The sequence below is a fragment of the Panulirus ornatus genome, chromosome 29, assembly GCF_036320965.1.
Source record: "Panulirus ornatus isolate Po-2019 chromosome 29, ASM3632096v1, whole genome shotgun sequence".
Classification (NCBI taxonomy): Eukaryota; Metazoa; Arthropoda; class Malacostraca; order Decapoda; family Palinuridae; genus Panulirus; species Panulirus ornatus.
This window is the reverse complement of record NC_092252.1, coordinates 11,147,552-11,170,275: the sequence shown is the minus strand read 5'-3', so window position 1 is coordinate 11,170,275 and position 22,724 is coordinate 11,147,552. Positions and strand designations below refer to the sequence as shown.

Sequence of the window (22,724 nt, the reverse complement as noted above, 5' to 3'; positions counted from 1 at the left end):
CCCCAGACGCTTCACATGCCTTGATTCAATCCACTGACAGCACGTCAACCCCTGTATACCACATGGCTCCAATTCACTCTATTCCTTGCCCTCCTTTCACCCTCCTGCATGTTCAGGCCCCGATCACACAAAATCTTTTTCACTCCATCTTTCCACCTCCAATTTGGTCTCCCTCTTCTCCTCGTTCCCTCCACCTCCGACACATATATCCTCTTGGTCAATCTTTCCTCACTCATTCTCTCCATGTGCCCAAACCATTTCAAAACACCCTCTTCTGCTCTCTCACCCACGCTCTTTTTATTTCCACACATCTCTCTTACCCTTACGTTACTTACTCGATCAAACCACCTCACACCACACATTGTCCTCAAACATCTCATTTCCAGCACATCCATCCTCCTGCGCACATCTCTATCCATAGCCCACGCCTCGCAACCATACAACATTGTTGGAACCACTATTCCTTCAAACATACCCATTTTTGCTTTCCGAGATAATGTTCTCGACTTCCACACATTTTTCAAGGCTCCCAAAATTTTCGCCCCCTCCCCCACCCTATGATCCACTTCCGCTTCCATGGTTCCATCCGCTGACAGATCCACTCCCAGATATCTAAAACACTTCACTTATTATTATTACTACTACTTCTGATTTTTTATGAATATTATTATTATTATTGTTATTACTATTATTATTATAATACAACTGCAGGACCCCTGTCATGGGGCTTCTTCAGCTTTAAGACTTCACTCTGGATATTCAGGAGCAGGGAAATAATGGACCACTTTGGAGCAAGAAGGACCAATATGAGATTTTACTCCTTTCTGTCCATTAATGATTGTAGTCTTCCCAAAGGTAACATCTCACATGTGGTGTAACAACTTATAGGAGGTGTCCATAACACCGTAGTATCATCATTAGCAGATTCAGGCCCTCTGGGCCCTCATATGCTTACTCCTACAGAGGGCTGGGTAGGGTAGCTGGCCATGGCCAGCTGTCCAGTGACTTTTAGACTTAGACTTACACAACAACAAACTTTTACCACACCACACCTTGCCACTACAATACCCTCCCACCTTGGCCCCCGCATCCTCCCTCACCACCAATTCTCCCCTCCCTGGTTACCACAGTTTCCCTCCCTGGCCACCACACAACCCCTTACCACCACTGTCCCTCCTTTTCTGCCTACCACACCCTCCCTCACCACCACCATTTCCTTCCAGAGTAGATAAGTATACCTGTGGAGTAGCTAGTGAAAAAAAAGAAAGTTTATTGCAATGGGGAAGGTATGTAACGAGTGGAGCAATGGCAGTTAAGGGAAACAACAGTATCTAGGAAACGAGTTGTGCAGAGCACTACATGCTAGACCTGCCTTCATGGCAAAATCTCGGAGGTGCTAGGTACTCCTTGGTCACTGTACCCTCCTTGGCCATTACCCCCTCCCTCATTACCACCACTCCTACCATCCCTTGTTTCCATGTCCTTCCTCATCATTGCCACTCCCTGGGTACCACACCCTCCCTCACCACCACCAACACTCCTCTCCCTAGTTGTCATGTCTGTTACACTTTAAACAAATCTTATCATCCACCGGCAGTGTATTACCGCATGTATGCAATTTCTCTTCATTCTATCCCGTGCATTCTGCTCGCCCTTCTGAATATTCAGACTTGTATACCCCAAAGCTGCTTTCTCTCACCTTCCATCTCCTACATGGTCAGCACATGAGAGGGAAGAGGTAGAAAGAAGCTTAGCATATGTGTGACATTCAGTATAATCTGAGTTATGCATAAACAAGAAAAACAATAACACCAACCCCCTTCTATAAATGATATTGGATTTATCAGAGACATTGAAGTTAACTAAGATGGCATCAGGTCAGAGCATCATAGAAAAGAATATGAACTAAAGTTAGAATTGATAAAGAGAGATAGGATGTTTTAGAGGAGGAAGCAAGTGAATAATGCAGTTTGAATATCTGTTGTAATAAAATGGAATTAAGTTAATATTCTGATACTAAACAGAAAGTTGAATGAGGTATTCAGCTGCTGGAATACAAAACTTTATACAGTAGGATTTCACAGGAGAAAAGATCAAATCATTAAAGGATTTATAACACAAACTATTATATAAAGATAAAGATATCAAGAGATAAAAGCACTAGATGAATGGAAGAGAATGGAAAAAAAGATAGCAAATGCTGACAGGAAATATGATTAAGTCCCATTGAGAACATAGAGTAAATGAATGCAAAGTATTACTAAACATGGAACACAATCTGAAAGGTCTCTTCATGTTTATGGATGAATCGAAGAACAAAATGCTGAAACCTTTAGAAGTGGGAGATGATGATTAGAGTAGCCCCTAGAAAATATGCAAAATACTAATTAGTAAGTATAAGTTGGTGCTCAGCATAATAAAGAAAATATAAATGATGAAGTATTAGATCATTGTGATGACAGATATAAACATAACAGAAAAGGATATAATTGAAGGAATTGACCAACTTTGGTAAACTTAGAGGAAAGCCAGCACCATTACTAAATGGGATTCCAGTTATACTATGAAAGAAGGCAAAGATGACAAGTAACACCTCTGATGATGAGATTGAGGTAAAGTATAAATCCAGCATAGCAGTTGTTCTTAAAGTGACATAAATAACAGAATTTCACAAAGGTGAACATAAATCAATTTGATAAATGACCTCAGGACCTCTTTTACAGGGCTTCATCAACTTGAAGGCTGCACTACATGCAGTTGCAAAAAAATGGATCCACTGGTAGTGAGAAGCTTTTCATTGAAATTGTATTTCATTTCATCCACTTAAAGTTCACCAGAGATGGATCTCCACTCATGGTGTAACTTCATGCAAACAGACTCCTTTATTACTTGGAAATCTAAACTAATGCCAGAAAGTATAAACCAGTCGGCCTAACACCATGTATAATTAGAGTATATGAGTGTGATATATAGTATGTCTTAGAGCATCTGTTTAGCAACAGTTCCATAAACAAAGACCAACAATGATTTGTGCTAGTCAAAAATACACAAACATAACTATTTGCTGTACAATGACATTTATGAAATTTTTGCAAGGGGAGAGAGTTGACACTTTCTAGACATTGCTAAGCATTTAACAAAGTTAACTAGATATTGTTATAGAAAGTGGCAAGAGGTAAGTTTAGTGGGAAATCTGGAAAATGGATTGGAGTTCTTGACTAGCAGAAAATTCAGTGTGGTGGCAGATGGAACCGTGTCTAATGAATCTATCTGTCTATAACTCTGATACCTGTTACCTGCAAGAACTCCCTCAAGGAGGTGGCCATGGCAAAAGTCTCCATAACTGGTGAACTTCACGGCTGTTGCTTAGCCTTTAGTGCTTCACCCTTAACAGGCTACTGGCAGAGGGCAACTCTAGTGCTTTGTTTCCAGAGGTTCCTACGTACAAACTACTACTATCTAATGTTTTTGCCTAATATTTTACCAAATGCTCCTCCATAATGTTTCTACCTGATGTTTCTACCTACTACTTCTACCTAACATTTCTGCCTAATGCTTATTCCTAATGTTCCTACTTACTTCTCTCTGTTGCTCCTACCATTTTGCAAAAGGGCAGATCTAGCACATAATGCTCACCGCAGGAAAATCTAGAGTTACAAAGAGTGAGTTGTGTGAGTTAAGTGTTGTTAACTTATGTGTGACAAGCAGAGATTGTATGCTTGTGGACAGAATACCAGCAGTTCACTATGGGTGAGGCAGAAAGAAAAGACAGCTATTTGGGTCAAAGGAGTGCAACTTGACAACTACTGAAGTGGTAGCTCACAGATGAAGAGGACTTTATATTGGGAGTACCACAAGGATTGGTCTAGAAATGGAATAAAGAAGTCTTTAATAATAGAATATCTAGACTAGCAGCAACTGGAACCATGTCTGATGAAGAGGACATTTCTTTCAGGAGTACCACAAGGAATGGTCTTTGTGTCAATGGCAAAGAGAGGGATGTAAAGCAGAATACATTCAGGGGTTTTGTAGATGACAGTAAGACAACAAGATGAAAAGAAGACTGATAAATATTAAAAGATATAACCAACAAATATGCAGAAGAGAACCTAATGGAATTGAGTGGAGAAATTTGAACAAGTACCTCTTGGAACAGTGCAAAATTTATCAACATCTTCATGCAAAGGCATACAACTGGAGAAAGAAGAAAATGTCAAAGATCCAGAAAACTTAATTTGAGCATATCATTAAGACAATATATGAATGGGGATAGGGGATTAAGAATACTTCCCACTTATTCCCTGCGTGTCGTAGAAGGCGACTAAAAGGGGAGGGAGCGGGGGGCTGGAAATCCTCCCCTCTCGTTTTTTTTTTTTTTTTTTTTAATTTTCCAAAAGAAGGAACAGAGGGGGCCAGGTGAGGATATTCCAAAAAAGGCCCAGTCCTCTGTTCTTAACGCTACCTCGCTAACGCGGGAAATGGCGAATAGTTTGAAAAAAAAAAAAAAAAAATGAAAGACAAAGAATGATTGGCATGATAATGAGAACTTTCACTAGAAAAAAGCTAATGATGAAAATATTTATGTATATGTAAGAATTGAAGTTGAATATTGCTATGTTGTATGGTCACCAGTAAAGCATAAATGGAAATAAACAAATTAAAGAGATTTAAGAAACACCCCACTTGCAAAACTGATGGTCTGGAATATCTGAACTGTCATGAAAGGATGAAAGAGCGTGACCTAGCCTAGGAGGGGCAGTGGAAAGATATATATGATAATACATACATGTATCGAATGCAAGGTATATTAATGAAAGCATCACTGGAAGGAATTTACAGAATTATCAAAACTGAAACAATACCTGGGAATATGCCATGAAAATATATGAGTGTCCAGAAAAAAGGTTGGTAAGATTTAACTGAATACCAGGAGAAATAAAAAACTTACATAGAGGAACTTCAGAAACATTTATAAGGTAACTGGATTTGTGGCAGAGATAAAACCCTGATTGTCAGTTGTGTAAGATTTATGGCAGTGGAAAAAAACTGTAGTTCAACTAGTGAGACATACAGTAAATCCTAGCACTAGGCTGGTCGTTCTGACAAAATCTTATTGTTTGTACTTGTTGGTTGGTACTTAGGTGATTCCAGCATCCTCCCTTCATTTGTGACTCAGAGATACTCTCAGGTGGTCCCTCTTCTCCAATTCTTTTCATTGGTCCAAACCAATTCAGTACATCTTGGTCAGCTGTCATATTTTTTCTTTACCAACCCACACCTCTCTCTTACGCTGCTCTTCCATCATCAGCCTGCATCACTCTACATATTGTTTTTAGGCATTATTATTATTATTATATTATTATTATTATTATTATTATTATTATTATTATTATTATTGTTATTATTATTATTATTATTATTATTATTATTGTTATTATTATTATTATTATTATCATTATTATTATTATTATTATTATTATTATTAGTATTATTAGTATTATTTTTTATACATGTTTTGCCATTTTATTGCTTTAGTACGGTAGTGCTGGGAACAAACAAAAAAGGCCTCATTTGCTCACTTCCACTTTCTAGCTGTCATGTGTATTGCACCAAAATACACCTTCCTGTCCACAGCCAGGCCCCACAGACCTTTCTGGTGGTTCTCCCCAGCTGCTCCATCTACCTTAATTCAGTTCATTGATAGCACATCACCCACTGTATACCACATTGTTCCATTTCACTGTATTCCATGCACACCTTTCACCCAACTGACCCTCCTTTTTTGACACATATATCCTATTTGTCATCCTCTTTTCACCCATCCTCTTCATATATATCCAAACCCTTTCAGTCCACCCTCTTCAGCTCTCTCAGCCACACCTCCCTCTTACCGTTTCATTACTTACTTGAAGAAAGTACCTCGCACCACTTATAGTCCTCAGACATTTCATTTACAACACATGCACCATTCTCAGCATATTCTCACCACTAGGCCATGCCTCACACTCATGAAACAATGTTAGGGCTACTGTAACTTCCAGCATACTCATTTTTGCCTTCCCATATAGTGATCTCTTTTTCCACATAATCCTCACTGTTTCCTGAATCTCCCTTCACCTTTCCCATCCTATGACTCCTGTCTGCTTCCTTGATTTCATTTGCTGCTGTGTCCACTTCCAGGTATTTAAATCACTCCTTTTCCTCCAAATTTTCTCTATTCATTCCCTGCTAAACCTAATGACCTGACTTTTATTCATATTTACTCTCAACTTCTTCCCTTAATGCACTATCCCATATTCAGATACCAAATTCTTCAGCTTCTCACAATATTTGCCACCAGTGCCATGATTTCAGCAAACAACAACTGACACATCCCAGGCTCACCATCCCCTATAAACTGCATACTTGCTTCTCTCTCCAAGACCTGTGCATTTACCTCCCTCATCCCCCCATTTATAAACAAATTAGATAGCCATGGTGTCATCACACCCCTTCCACAGAACCACCTTCACCTTGAAACAACTCACCTACTCTCTACCAAAACGCGGGAGACAGCGACAAAGCAAAAAAAAAAAAAAAAAAAAAAAAAATACATGTAGTTTGCGGCAGGGGTGTGTGATGTCTCCATGTTTGTTTAATTTGTTTATGGATGGGGTTGTTAGGGAGGTGAATGCAAGAGTTTTGGAAAGAGGGGCAAGTATGAAGTCTGTTGGGGATGAGAGAGCTTGGGAAGTGAGTCAGTTGTTGTTCGCTGATGATACAGCGCTGGTGGCTGATTCATGTGAGAAACTGCAGAAGCTGGTGACTGAGTTTGGTAAAGTGTGTGAAAAAAGAAATTTAAGAGTAAATGTGAATAAGAGCAAGGGTACTAGGTACAGTAGGGTTGAGGGTCAAGTCAATTGGGAGGTAAGTTTGAATGGAGAAAAACTGGAGGAAGTAAAGTGTTTTAGATATCTGGGAGTGGATCTGGCAGCGGATGGAACCATGGAAGCGTAAGTGGATCATAGGGTGGGGGAGGGGGCAAAAATCCTGGGAGCCTTGAAGAATGTGTGGAAGTGGAGAACATTATCTCGGAAAGCAAAAATGGGTATGTTTGAAGGAATAGTGGTTCCAACAATGATGTATGGTTGCGAGGCGTGGCTATGGATAGAGTTGTGCACAGGAGGATGGATGTGCTGGAAATGAGATGTTTGAGGACAATGTGTGGTGTGAGGTGGTTTGATCAAGTAAGTAACGTAAGGGTAAGAGAGATGTGTGGAAATAAAAAGAGCATGGTTGAGAGAGCAGAAGAGGGTGTTTTGAAATGGTTTGGGCACATGGAGAGAATGAGTGAGGAAAGATTGACCAAGAGGATATATGTGTCGGAGGTGGAGGGAACGAGGAGAAGTGGGAGACCAAATTGGAGTTGGAAAGATGGAGTGAAAAAGATTTTGTGTGATCGGGGCCTGAACATGCAGGAGGGTGAAAGGAGGGCAAGGAATAGAGTGAATTGGATCGATGTGGCATACCGGGGTTGACGTGCTGTCAGTGGATTGAATCGGGGCATGTGAAGCGTCTGGGGTAAACCATGGAAAGCTGTGTAGGTATGTATATTTGCGTGTGTGGATGTATGTATATACATGTGTATGGGGGTGGGTTGGGCCATTTCCTTCGTCTGTTTCCTTGCGCTACCTCGCAAACGCGGGAGACAGCGACAAAGCAAAAAAAAAAAAAATACATGTAGTTTGCGGCAGGGGTGTGTGATGTCTCCATGTTTGTTTAATTTGTTTATGGATGGGGTTGTTAGGGAGGTGAATGCAAGAGTTTTGGAAAGAGGGGCAAGTATGAAGTCTGTTGGGGATGAGAGAGCTTGGGAAGTGAGTCAGTTGTTGTTCGCTGATGATACAGCGCTGGTGGCTGATTCATGTGAGAAACTGCAGAAGCTGGTGACTGAGTTTGGTAAAGTGTGTGAAAAAAGAAATTTAAGAGTAAATGTGAATAAGAGCAAGGGTATTAGGTACAGTAGGGTTGAGGGTCAAGTCAATTGGGAGGTAAGTTTGAATGGAGAAAAACTGGAGGAAGTAAAGTGTTTTAGATATCTGGGAGTGGATCTGGCAGCGGATGGAACCATGGAAGCGTAAGTGGATCATAGGGTGGGGGAGGGGGCAAAAATCCTGGGAGCCTTGAAGAATGTGTGGAAGTGGAGAACATTATCTCGGAAAGCAAAAATGGGTATGTTTGAAGGAATAGTGGTTCCAACAATGATGTATGGTTGCGAGGCGTGGCTATGGATAGAGTTGTGCACAGGAGGATGGATGTGCTGGAAATGAGATGTTTGAGGACAATGTGTGGTGTGAGGTGGTTTGATCAAGTAAGTAACGTAAGGGTAAGAGAGATGTGTGGAAATAAAAAGAGCGTGGTTGAGAGAGCAGAAGAGGGTGTTTTGAAATGGTTTGGGCACATGGAGAGAATGAGTGAGGAAAGATTGACCAAGAGGATATATGTGTCGGAGGTGGAGGGAACGAGGAGAAGTGGGAGACCAAATTGGAGTTGGAAAGATGGAGTGAAAAAGATTTTGTGTGATCGGGGCCTGAACATGCAGGAGGGTGAAAGGAGGGCAAGGAATAGAGTGAATTGGATCGATGTGGCATACCGGGGTTGACGTGCTGTCAGTGGATTGAATCGGGGCATGTGAAGCGTCTGGGGTAAACCATGGAAAGCTGTGTAGGTATGTATATTTGCGTGTGTGGATGTATGTATATACATGTGTATGGGGGGGGGTTGGGCCATTTCCTTCGTCTGTTTCCTTGCGCTACCTCGCAAACGCGGGAGACAGCGACAAAGCAAAAAAAAAAAAAATACATGTAGTTTGCGGCAGGGGTGTGTGATGTCTCCATGTTTGTTTAATTTGTTTATGGATGGGGTTGTTAGGGAGGTGAATGCAAGAGTTTTGGAAAGAGGGGCAAGTATGAAGTCTGTTGGGGATGAGAGAGCTTGGGAAGTGAGTCAGTTGTTGTTCGCTGATGATACAGCGCTGGTGGCTGATTCATGTGAGAAACTGCAGAAGCTGGTGACTGAGTTTGGTAAAGTGTGTGAAAAAAGAAATTTAAGAGTAAATGTGAATAAGAGCAAGGTTATTAGGTACAGTAGGGTTGAGGGTCAAGTCAATTGGGAGGTAAGTTTGAATGGAGAAAAACTGGAGGAAGTAAAGTGTTTTAGATATCTGGGAGTGGATCTGGCAGCGGATGGAACCATGGAAGCGGAAGTGGATCATAGGGTGGGGGAGGGGGCAAAAATCCTGGGAGCCTTGAAGAATGTGTGGAAGTGGAGAACATTATCTCGGAAAGCAAAAATGGGTATGTTTGAAGGAATAGTGGTTCCAACAATGATGTATGGTTGCGAGGCGTGGGGCTATGGATAGAGTTGTGCACAGGAGGATGGATGTGCTGGAAATGAGATGTTTGAGGACAATGTGTGGTGTGAGGTGGTTTGATCAAGTAAGTAACGTAAGGGTAAGAGAGATGTGTGGAAATAAAAAGAGCATGGTTGAGAGAGCAGAAGAGGGTGTTTTGAAATGGTTTGGGCACATGGAGAGAATGAGTGAGGAAAGATTGACCAAGAGGATATATGTGTCGGAGGTGGAGGGAACGAGGAGAAGTGGGAGACCAAATTGGAGTTGGAAAGATGGAGTGAAAAAGATTTTGTGTGATCGGGGCCTGAACATGCAGGAGGGTGAAAGGAGGGCAAGGAATAGAGTGAATTGGATCGATGTGGCATACCGGGGTTGACGTGCTGTCAGTGGATTGAATCGGGGCATGTGAAGCGTCTGGGGTAAACCATGGAAAGCTGTGTAGGTATGTATATTTGCGTGTGTGGATGTATGTATATACATGTGTATGGGGGTGGGTTGGGCCATTTCCTTCGTCTGTTTCCTTGCGCTACCTCGCAAACGCGGGAGACAGCGACAAAGCAAAAAAAAAAAAAATACATGTAGGTTTGCGGCAGGGGTGTGTGATGTCTCCATGTTTGTTTAATTTGTTTATGGATGGGGTTGTTAGGGAGGTGAATGCAAGAGTTTTGGAAAGAGGGGCAAGTATGAAGTCTGTTGGGGATGAGAGAGCTTGGGAAGTGAGTCAGTTGTTGTTCGCTGATGATACAGCGCTGGTGGCTGATTCATGTGAGAAACTGCAGAAGCTGGTGACTGAGTTTGGTAAAGTGTGTGAAAGAAGAAAGTTAAGAGTAAATGTGAATAAGAGCAAGGGTATTAGGTACAGTAGGGTTGAGGGTCAAGTCAATTGGGAGGTAAGTTTGAATGGAGAAAAACTGGAGGAAGTAAAGTGTTTTAGATATCTGGGAGTGGATCTGGCAGCGGATGGAACCATGGAAGCGGAAGTGGATCATAGGGTGGGGGAGGGGGCGAAAATCCTGGGAGCCTTGAAGAATGTGTGGAAGTCGAGAACATTATCTCGGAAAGCAAAAATGGGTATGTTTGAAGGAATAGTGGTTCCAACAATGATGTATGGTTGCGAGGCGTGGGCTATGGATAGAGTTGTGCGCAGGAGGATGGATGTGCTGGAAATGAGATGTTTGAGGACAATGTGTGGTGTGAGGTGGTTTGATCGAGTAAGTAACGTAAGGGTAAGAGAGATGTGTGGAAATAAAAAGAGCGTGGTTGAGAGAGCAGAAGAGGGTGTTTTGAAATGGTTTGGGCACATGGAGAGAATGAGTGAGGAAAGATTGACCAAGAGGATATATGTGTCGGAGGTGGAGGGAACGAGGAGAAGTGGGAGACCAAATTGGAGTTGGAAAGATGGAGTGAAAAAGATTTTGTGTGATCGGGGCCTGAACATGCAGGAGGGTGAAAGGAGGGCAAGGAATAGAGTGAATTGGATCGATGTGGTATACCGGGGTTGACGTGCTGTCAGTGGATTGAATCAGGGCATATGAAGCGTCTGGGGTAAACCATGGAAAGCTGTGTAGGTATGTATATTTGCGTGTGTGGATGTATGTATATACATGTGTATGGGGGTGGGTTGGGCCATTTCCTTCGTCTGTTTCCTTGCGCTACCTCGCAAACGCGGGAGACAGCGACAAAGCAAAAAAAAAAAAAAATACATGTAAGTTTGCGGCAGGGGTGTGTGATGTCTCCATGGTTGTTTAATTTGTTTATGGATGGGGTTGTTAGGGAGGTGAATGCAAGAGTTTTGGAAAGAGGGGCAAGTATGAAGTCTTGGGGATGAGAGAACTTGGGAAGTGAGTCAGTAGTTGTTCGCTGATGATACAGTGCTGGTGGCTGATTCATGTGAGAAACTGCAGAAGCTGGTGACTGAGTTTGGTAAAGTGTGTGAAAAAAGAAATTTAAGAGTAAATGTGAATAAGAGCAAGGTTATTAGGTAAGAGTAAATGTGAATAAGAGCAAGGTTATTAGGTACAGTAGGGTTGAGGGTCAAGTCAATTGGGAGGTAAGTTTGAATGGAGAAAAACTGGAGGAAGTAAAGTGTTTTAGATATCTGGGAGTGGATCTGGCAGCGGATGGAACCATGGAAGCGTAAGTGGATCATAGGGTGGGGGAGGGGGCAAAAATCCTGGGAGCCTTGAAGAATGTGTGGAAGTGGAGAACATTATCTCGGAAAGCAAAAATGGGTATGTTTGAAGGAATAGTGGTTCCAACAATGATGTATGGTTGCGAGGCGTGGGCTATGGATAGAGTTGTGCACAGGAGGATGGATGTGCTGGAAATGAGATGTTTGAGGACAATGTGTGGTGTGAGGTGGTTTGATCAAGTAAGTAACGTAAGGGTAAGAGAGATGTGTGGAAATAAAAAGAGCATGGTTGAGAGAGCAGAAGAGGGTGTTTTGAAATGGTTTGGGCACATGGAGAGAATGAGTGAGGAAAGATTGACCAAGAGGATATATGTGTCGGTGGTGGAGGGAACGAGGAGAAGTGGGAGACCAAATTGGAGTTGGAAAGATGGAGTGAAAAAGATTTTGTGTGATCGGGGCCTGAACATGCAGGAGGGTGAAAGGCGGGCAAGGAATAGAGTGAATTGGATCGATGTGGCATACCGGGGTTGACGTGCTGTCAGTGGATTGAATCGGGGCATGTGAAGCGTCTGGGGTGAACCATGGAAAGCTGTGTAGGTATGTATATTTGCGTGTGTGGACGTATGTATATACATGTGTATGGGGGTGGGTTGGGCCATTTCTTTCGTCTGTTTCCTTGCGCTACCTCGCAAACGCGGGAGACAGCGGCAAAAAAAAATATATATATATATATATTTTTTTTTTTTTTTTTTTCAAACTATTTGCCATTTCCCGCGTTAGCGAGGTAGCGTTAAGAACAGAGGACTGGGCCTTTGAGGGAATATCCTCACCTGGGCCCCTTCTCTGTTCCTTCTTTTGGGGGGGGGGAAAAAAAAAAAAAAGAAAAATGAGAGGGGAGGATTTCCACACAGTAGCTCATAGCTCACAATGGTTTCATCTCTAAAACACTAAAAACTCTACAGTGGCTTTTCCTATGGAGCAGTACTTTCTCCAACTCGCTTTAAATTTTTCCCGCACGACCTCCCATTTTCTCAGGCAAACCTAAACATGAAGGGCCTCTCATATGTAGACAGCCTCGCAATCACTTCTCAGTGCCCTCACACCACAATAACATCACACATGCAGCATTGCATTAAACAACTGGGGCAATGGCTCAAAGAGCAGATATCTGCATCCCCACAGAACTCCTCAATCACTCTTTTATCCCAGATAGACAAGAATCCAGCTCACACCTTCCAGTTTACTTGAAAGGATAGTCAATCACACTGAACCAAACACTAGCTTTTCTTGACATCACATATGACACATGCATATATTCACTCCCCACATCACTGACATCACCACAAAAGCAACACACAGACTCAGAACACTAAATGACACCAGATTTGGTCTAGAAAATGAATCTCTCAACATCCTCTGCAAACGGTTCATCTGCTTGGCTTTAAACTGTGCTTCATCTGCCTGCTTCCAGAAGCAAATATAACAAAGCTGCAAATCAAATAGTGCACTCAGAGCAATAATTGGCTTCCTAGCAACTGCAAAACTCAACACCATCACAAGAAAACAAAGATCCTCCCAATACAGTCCCATATGAAAATGAGAGGGACTCCATTCTGTGCAACAACACTAGACCTCTCCCATCCAAATCACTCTATGACCAACCACCAACCCTAAAATAGAAAGTAAAAGCTTACTGTTGCCTCACGCTTCAATAACTTCTACTCACAGATCCCGTACCTCCAACAAATGTAACTCTGGCAGAACACATAAAAACTGAAATAACCTGATAGTCAGTAAACAAATGATCTCCCAACTCAGTCATAATCTCCAGCTCACCACACAAACACCCATCACAAACCACACTCCCCAGACAAACATGAGTCACACTCTCCCATCAACATTGTAGATATCACACATCACTACATCACTGCAAATATTGTTTCGCCATATCCCTCCATGGCCAAGTTATAACTGCTGTATCGAAGACACTAAGGGTTCATGCTCGGTTCCCCTGCATTCCTTGTATATGAAAGTACACGACATCATAACACTTTATGACCTATGGTCCCCACTGGTGGACATGGCCAGCTTCCTGGGTGCTTCAGGAGCCTCTTAAAGATATAAGGGACTCCTGGGTTAGGAAATAAGTAGCAAGTACATAGAGGTTTTATTAGATTATGTCTACCTGTTGTTACACCTTGAGTAAAAGATCATTTTTGGGGAAGCTATACCATCATCTGTTTACAAATGGGATTACCATCTCTTCACAAGACCTCACAATCCAGAGGAATTCATCATTTACCTGAAACAGGAAAGAGTGCAACCTTTTAGCTGCTAGTTCTCCTGGGAAAGGGGTCTTCGAGTAAATCCAGGACACTTTCAATAAAGGAGTCATGGAGCAAATATAGGAAAGTAAATTGATAGATAAATAAAGAAGTTATCCCTGGGGATAGGGGAGAAAGAATACTACCCACATATTCCCTGCATGTCGTAGAAGGCGACGAAAAGGGGAGGGAGTGGGGGGCTGGAAATCCTCCCCTCTCGTTTTTAATTTTCCAACAGAAGGAAAAGAGAAGGGGGCCAAGTGAGGATATTCTCTCAAAGGCTGTCCTCTGTTCTTAACGCTACCTTGCTAACGCGGGAAATGGCGTGTACGTATGAAAAGAAAAAAGATAAAGAAGTAAACTGATGATTTGATAAGGCTCCCAGCACTCAGGAAGCTGATCACATCCACTGGTTAGGAACGTAGGTCATAAAGCATTGTGATGTTTGTTTGGTCTGTGTGCAATTGCAGGGCAGTTTAGTGCTAAGTGCTCGAAGGGTCTTAGGATTTATGTTGAAACAAAGTTTTTAGAGTTTCAATGATGGGTGATGAATAGATACTGGTATACATGTATAGGTTTTTTTCTTAGGAGGAGAGAGAGGGATAGGCATCTGCAGTGTAGAATTAGTCTGAATGGGTGATAGATAGATACTGGTATACATGTATAGATTTTTTCCTTAGAGAGAGAGGGGCATCTGGTGTAGAATTAGACAGAATGGAGATGGATTAGGAATTTTTGATGGTTCTTGGATTTTGGGAAGGTCAGTTGGGATGGTCATGCAAAAGCTGAAGTTGAGTGGAGCCAAGCAAGAGAGAAGAATGAGAGGTATACAGAGATCTTTGATGGATTTGAAGGATAAGAATTTATAGTATAGAAGATGCTTACGGTATTGAGTGCATGACCCATGTATGTATGAATGTGACTTTAGTCTTCCATGGTCTAGGTAGAATAATAGAGAGGGTGTGGTTTTATTGTATTGTTGAAATCAAGTGATCATACAGATAATGTTATGAAGATAGGGTGATAAGTGGTAAGTGTTAGAATTCGTAAAAAAAAAAAATCCTTTTAAAATTGTTAGGTTGCTTAGTGCAGAAAGTAGGGCAGATCATAGTTTGTTGAAGACCTGTGGCAGCATGTTTAAAGGGAGAGTGAGAAAAGGTAGAATAAGAAATGAACAGAGGCAGTAAGTCTACTGCTTAGAGCCCTAGGTCTCTTATTTGAAGATAAATGGTGAATGATTTTTGTGTGTAGTGGTTGATTGAATAAGGATGGAGATGTGAATGGTAATATTTGTCATGTTTGCAAAATGAACATTGTGAATTAGAAATTCCATGAAACTTTCTGTTCATATTTAATACATTGTGAACTGAAAGGCTTCATGTATTTGATCTGCTCCATGTAGATTACCCCATGATCATGGAAAAACCCTAATGTTACCCTGGACCTTTCTAGAGGCTCCTGAAGCCCAAGACTGCACTACTTACAGTAGCAGGGAAATGTAGACTCCTTTGGAGTGAGTTCTTTGATGAGGCTACTTCCAATGATACAGCCCCACCAGAGAAGACTTTTCTTTCAGAGCGTAACTTCAAGTTGGTGGAGTCTGTTAGCATCTGGAGTTTATGGCATTTATTATTGTTAGATATTCAGCTAATAGCCAAATTTAAGTCTTTTCTTTCTTTCTTGATTCTGGAACATCTAATAGATAGAAAGCTTAATTGCCAAATATGCTTCTTGTCCATTGTTGATCATGGAGCCTCTTTGATAACAGCTTAGGGCCATAATTCATACATCATTCTCTTGATATATAAGGCTAAGATGAGGCTTGTTATAATTTTTTAGAATGACCTTTCTAAGGAAGTAGTATGAATTAAAGAAGGCGATTGCTTCTAGTAGATTTTTTAGAGCTGTACTAAATCTGTCTAGAAGTAAAATGAATTGGAAGTGAGAATATTTTAGTAAAAGGATCTTTAAGGAAATAAGAAGGAAAAGGAAAGGTTAAGACTAGAAAAAAGTAATGGAGAACAGTATTGAGAAGCATGCATTGACTCATCTAATCTTAGGAAATATCTTTGTGGACATTTCACTTTTGCCATTCTCTTAAGTACCTTTAACTTGTCCATAAATGTTAGAATAATAAGGGCTTTTCTCATGTTATTAAATCCTTGGAATATGACATAAATCATGCTACCTAAGTAAAATCCTACAATTGAAATTTTATATGATTTTGCATAGTTCTTTTTGTCATTCTCCTAGGATTATTTTTTAAAGTAACATCTTGGGGCATATAGAAATATATTTTAGGTGGCTTTTATAGGAAGATACTTTTAATGCAGTATTGCAAAAATGGTGTTGATGATCCTTTGTAATCTTTCCAGAAATAGGAGAAATTCTTATGAAGGTGTTGGACATTGTTACTATGAACACATTCAAATATTGATTTCTTCATTTTTATTCATTGTATAGATTTTAAGTCACCACTCTTATTCTGTATTTTGGTAACTATCTATGGTAATGTATAATCACATGTAAAATATGATAAGTAAAAAAAATGCCTCTAACTGTTTCTTGACAGCTTCTGTCAGCTTAGAAAAAACAACAGTGGAGAAGAAAAATGATAAATATGAAGAAAATGAGATGAAAGTAGATGTATTAAATGAAGGGGACATCGATAATGTAAAAGTTTTGAATGAAGGCAGTGACAAATCACAGGGAGATAAAGAAGATGAGGCTGCCATTTTGCCTACTGATATTCCCACCAGTGTTTCTGCTATAGTCTGTAAGAATTTCAGAAAATCAGAAAATTTAGAGACCTCATCAGTATCCTTTGTAGCACTTCCAACTTTAACTTTGTCTGTGATGCAATCAAATCTCAAGGAAGCACATTCTGCTGCATCTGTACAAAAGCCTCTACTTGCTGAAAAGGATCAAGGCAAGGGTGTAGTAGGCTCTTCACACAGTGCTGTACAGTCCTCAAAGATAGTTGCACCCATTCTTCCCACATTTTCTCAAACATTAGATCCAAAGCTGATTGCAGGCAATTCCTCCACTGGATTGTTTGGAAAGGCAAAAGAGAAGAACTGGAAGCTCACATTTTTGGGGGGTCGTGGGAAGTGTGAAAAAAAGGAACAGGTACAGCCTGCTGCTGCAAAGGAATCTCGTGAAAAACCAGCTGTTAAGAACCACAAGAGTATAGAAGGTACTTTGTAGAAATATGGAGTTGTGTAGGAACTGTGGATCACATGAGCACTTTTTCCTCACCTATTAAACCTTTAGTCATTGATTTGAAAATTAAGCTACTTTAATGGATTAGCCATATGTTGTCTTTACCTTCACAATTTTATGTGAGTATTGGTGGCTTCACTATCTGCAGTAATATTAGCCTGTAGTTTGTGTATCACAGTATAACTTGCACCTCATGGATGGACACTTTGATCTTCAGAAAACAAAAAAGTTTTAATGTCCCAACAGGATTTGATTGTGATTTAAGAATACGATCTGATTTTGACATTCATGACTAATTTTAGAGCAGATTTCATTCATTTATCAACTTTAATTTGATTTTTAAATGGATTACATTTGTTTATTAACTACAGTTTACAAGTACTTGCCTCAAACACATTTATCATAAAGTTCCAACTTTATGAGAGTAGCCCTAAAATTCAAAGACTTTTCTCTAGGGTCTGTATTGTGTGATTTTATTCTTTATTTTTGAAAAATATTGTAAATTATGAAAATTGGCATGTTGAAATGAATTTCTCTTGCAAGTCCCTGTCAAATGGAACTAGCATCTAATGATTCTTTGGTGGGCTTTCATTTTGTTAAATTGGCAAACAACAGCCTACTCCCACACAATTTGAAAGATGCCTTCATGGTAGAGATTGCCTTTATATATCTCTTCATTGTGATCAGTTCTGCAAGCATGAGATATATTCACTGGGAATATATGGGTCAGGATCCTTCCACCAATCATAATTCAAATGATGAGGCTTCAACCTTCTCTAACCATTTGTGAACTGTTCTAGGGTGATTGCAGCCATCTATTTGTTATGGGCCAATCCGCAGACAATTAGCAATTGCCACCAGGTGCAATGTTGTCAGACCATTCACTTCCAGATGAGGAGTAAAAATTTTCCCGGGTTGCGCTCTGTCATAACATGCGGCATATTGCTGCTACTGATACCTGGCTTTTCATGGATTAGTGTCCTTTTCTCTCATTTCATTTATTAAGTTATACTGATTGTGTTCTTATTTATGTATACATAAATTGTTTTTGTATGTACTTTATTTGTACATTATCTTCTTTTTCCAATATCGGTGCATTTTATATTTGTCTGTCTATTTGACAGTTTTTCCTTTGTGGCATATGTACAGTAAGTTTTAGATAGCATTATGTGGTTCCTATAAGCCATGTTTCCTTTCCCTTCCTTTTGGTTGGGAGACCAAAGTAGAGGCTTCATATAATGAGGTAGCTCCAGTAAACCTCTGTATTACTCCAAACGAATATATATGCAAGCTGGGCAACTCCTGTAGATGGATATTTATGCATTGAGTTATGAAAAATCATCCGTGTATCACATACTTTTTCAGTACATTGTGAAACATCTCAAAAAGTTATACACATTATTAGAGTGAAAGTAGTGAATGAAATATACCTATGAAGTGATTTTTTTTTTAATTTTCATATGAATATCTTTGAAAATGTAAGATTGATTATTTTTTTTTTTCAATTTGAAAAACAAGGATTTTGAGGGTTGGAAAAGCACTGTTAATAGTTAAGGGGTTAGTTTTGTAGAGACCAGTTCATCTGGGAGAAGAGTTAAACCTCCATTCTCCAGATATATTATGGTCAGCCCTGGCTCTTTTGTCATGCAAACCTTTTTCTGCATGATGGGTCTTAGTTGGACATTACTCACAGGGAGCTGGTTTTAGTAGTGAATATCTGAGAACATCCTCCCTGGAAGATAATCTGATGGATGCAAACAAGTCCTCAAAGAGATCAGACAGCCTATTTTTGTATTTCTTAAGGAATTTTTATAGGTATGCAATGTCTTCAGTACTGGCATTCCAGACTGCTTTTATCCTTTGGAGGATTTTATAGCTAATCCTTATATTCTAGAGCCCCAGTAAAGTAGATTATCTCCTCATAAAAGATTAGACATTATCTCCAGCAATTTGGACTGCATTTTGTGAATAGGATTTCTGAATCTATGTTTGAACTTCATCATAAAGGTTCCATAAGTAAAGGAGGATGGAATTCCCCCTTTAAGATTGAGCAGCTGTTATTACAACTGACATATGGAGGTATGGGAGAGAAATTGTGATAAAATGGATGCATTTGATATATGATTTAGCTATTTCTTATGCCCATTTGATCTGGGAACTCCCATCAAAAGGATGGCCACTGCAAAAGTGTCTCCACTTATCCTGTCTGTACATGCCTCCCTCACATATGGTATTCCATGTGGTCTTCTGCCATTTTTCTCCCTCCAATGCTCTTTCACTCTATTTCTTCTTGTCACAGGTGGTCATCCTCTCACACCAACCCCTTTAATTGTAATCATACACTGTTCTTGTAAACTTAACATCCTGCACTCTTTCCACATGACCAAACCACCTCAGAGTATTATATAGTTTCATTCACCCTACCACTCCACAAGTCATTCTCATTGCATTCATTGCCATATCACCTCTCACACATCCCCTCATTTCTTTCTTCATTCCGTCTAGTCATACCACTTGTTTCTCTCAAATAGCTCATTTCCTCATCCTGGATTCTTGAATTCTGTGACTCATTTCAGGTCCATGCTTTGGCTACATACATCATGGTTGGGAGGACTATGCTGTCCCTTAATCCTTTCTTCACTTCTGTTCTTACTGAATTCTGTGACTCATTTCATGTCCATGCTTCGACTACATACATCATGGTTGGAAGGACTATGCTGTCCCTTAATCCTTCCTTCACTTCTATTCTTAAACCTCTACCCTTCATTATTCTGTTAGGAACCTAGTGACTCCTCTACCCTGAACACCTCTCCTTATCCTTCCTCACATACCAACAAATGTGCCAAAGATAGGTCCCTAATACTTAATCTTTCACCACTTCCAGTCTTTCTCCCTACATACCTTCAACACAGTTTACTGTTTCTCTCACTCTGTAGGGCTTTGTAAAATCTACACTTTCACTCTGTTTCCTGTCAAATTCGATTACTCTACTTTTACTTGCATATTCCTTAAATTGACTATTTGTACACAGATCATAATACACTTACAAACTTCTGCAACTCCTCTTCATTCTCACCAAACAACATTGTATCATCCACAAACACGCTTGTCATTAGCCACCATAACCTCACCACTATACTTCATCTCTACACCCCCTTTTCACTACTTTAGCTTTCCTCTCTCTTCTCATCACTCTATCCATATTTGTTAAAAAGCCACAGTAACGTCACACTGCCCTATCTCATACTGACACGTACACTGGAACTTTTGCTCAGCTATCCACTCACTTGTACTCATACATTTGCTTCTTTGTAGAAGGCTTTCACACCATCAAACAATTGTTCCCCTTACCATATATAAGGGATAAGTGGTTGGTCATCAGAAATATAGATAGATAGGTGGAACATCCCTTGGGATAGGGGAGAAAGAATACTTCCCACGTATTCCCTGCATATCGTAGAAGGTGACTAAAAGGGGAGGGAGCGGGGCACTGGAAATCCTCACCTCCCATTTTTTATTTTCCAAAAGAGGGAACAGAGAAGGGTGCCAAGAGAGGATATTTCCTCAAAGGCTCAGTCCCTTGTTCTTAACACTACCTTGCTAACACGGGATATGGCTAATATGTGAAAAAAAAAGAAAAAAGATGGAACAGCATCTCCCTAAGCTCTGTCAAAGACATTTATCATACCTGTTTGTTAATTGCTCCCTCCCCATCATCAAATCATTCTGGAAAGGCATTTCTATCACTATGCCTTTTATGAATCCTTTCCCTCCTGTGAGCATACAATTAACTGGAGTTCACTGTGAGAATCTTCATGCATCTTAAAATATCTTTATGTTTTATGCAGAGAGAATTTTTGCAATTTTATTTTAGTGACTGTGCAAATGACTGGCTGTAGCTTCTCCTTTTTGCCCATTAGGCTGTTTAGAAGTTTCTAAGGGCTAGAACTTGCATACCCATTGGTATGAAAGAATGTTATTAACTTTTTTTTTAATGAAGGCATTGTTAGGAGACAGTGAGTTGGCAGTTATGTTATTCCTGATCTTGAAAGAAATAATCTGACATCGCTTTACTGCTTCTTCCTTACTCCTCTTCCTTACCTTATGAAGGCCATTGAGGTTGGTCTTTGGGCAGTCTTTTCCCAGCATAGCTCTGTTCCATTTGGGTGTCATTTCCATAACTTTTGAGTCCTTTTGTAAGTTTGATTCTTAGGTGTATATGATTTGTAAAAAGGTTTAGGTTGGAGCTGGCAGTCTCACCCACCCATGTCAAGAAGATTATGACAGCCCATGACTCAGCTTTAACAGAAATATAATGTGGAGATGGTAAGCATTCATGTTATACCATGCAGTAAGAACTGTTTTAACTATTATTTTTTTCCAGTCCATAAAAAGGAGTCAAATGGAAAGTACTGATTTTGGATATGTCTTCTCTGAACACCCACTGCTGAAATGTAAATTAAGATGACCCCCTTGCAGAGAAGTTGAACTATTAAACAGGCAACTGAAACCAAAAGGTTGTCTTTAGCACATTCCAATAAATCCCAGAATGGGAAAGATTTTGGCATTCAAAATGGTGCACAGACCTGGTAGTGCAGAATGATGCCATTAGGTGTACGCATAGTCCCACAAATGTATTCTCCAGAGTAATTTCAGCCCAGCCCCTAAGAGTGATGTCTCCTGAAGTGATTGTTTTGATTTTCCCAAACAATTTTTAAATTTTTTAGTGGTTTCTGGTTCAAAGGGGGAATGTGCCAGACATTAGCTTTGAGTCCTGGATGCCTTTCAAAAAGTAGGTTTTATCATCAACTAGAACAAATCCTGCCTAGGCTCTAGTCAGATTTTAGATGGCTGGAATAGATTTGAAAATTCAGTCTGACACTTTTTGTCTCCCAGGGGAAAAAATATGGGATTACAAGGGTGTTGCAGTTACCTGAGAAGAATCCTTTGAGGAGCAAGCAGCTGTGATCACCCAAGAATTGTTTATAAAGGGTTAGTGAAGGCTTGTGCCTCTTCACCAGAATTATTAGGGTTACAAGAGTCCTCACCCGTATATATTCCCAGGGAATGCATCTCATGCTCTCATGATACTACCTTGGAGAGAATAGGTTTTCAGTTTTCAAAACCTACATTTTGAGCTGTTACATGTAGTAGGTTATATATTTATATATTGAAAGTTATTTGTATTTATTCCTTTGAAAAAGCTGTTACCTCAGTCCTTAGCCATTACTCATTGCTTAATTCAAATCATAGTTCATCATTGTTTCTTTAGTCTTCCCATACTCATCGTTTAGAAAGTAGTTATTGTGGTGTTATAACAAAGTGAGAGTCAAAAAGGTCCTTATATGAAATAGTAGTGAAAACTCACTATTTTTAAGAAAACATTAAGTTTTTTTTTTTTTTTTTTTTTTTTTTTTTTTTTTTCCAAAAGAAGGAACAGAGGGGGGCCAGGTGAGGATATTCCAAAAAAGGCCCAGTCCTCTGTTCTTAGCGCTACCTCGCTAATGCGGGAAATGGCGAATGGTTTAAAAAAAAAAAAAAAAATTACAGTAAAGGAAGAAAACCAGAATAATGAAGTGTCTACTGAGGCAGTGCCATTTCTTGGTGCAGCTTGTATTGCCATTTGATATCTTAATCATATATTACAAGAAAGGTA

General features: G+C 40.1%; 1 protein-coding gene across 6 annotated transcripts in view; it reads left to right on the top strand.

Moving 5' to 3' along the window:
- rg (A kinase anchor protein rugose) overlaps nucleotides 1–22,724 on the top strand; it is a 662,216-nt gene that overhangs the window by 121,536 nt on the left and 517,956 nt on the right. The window lies entirely within an intron of this gene.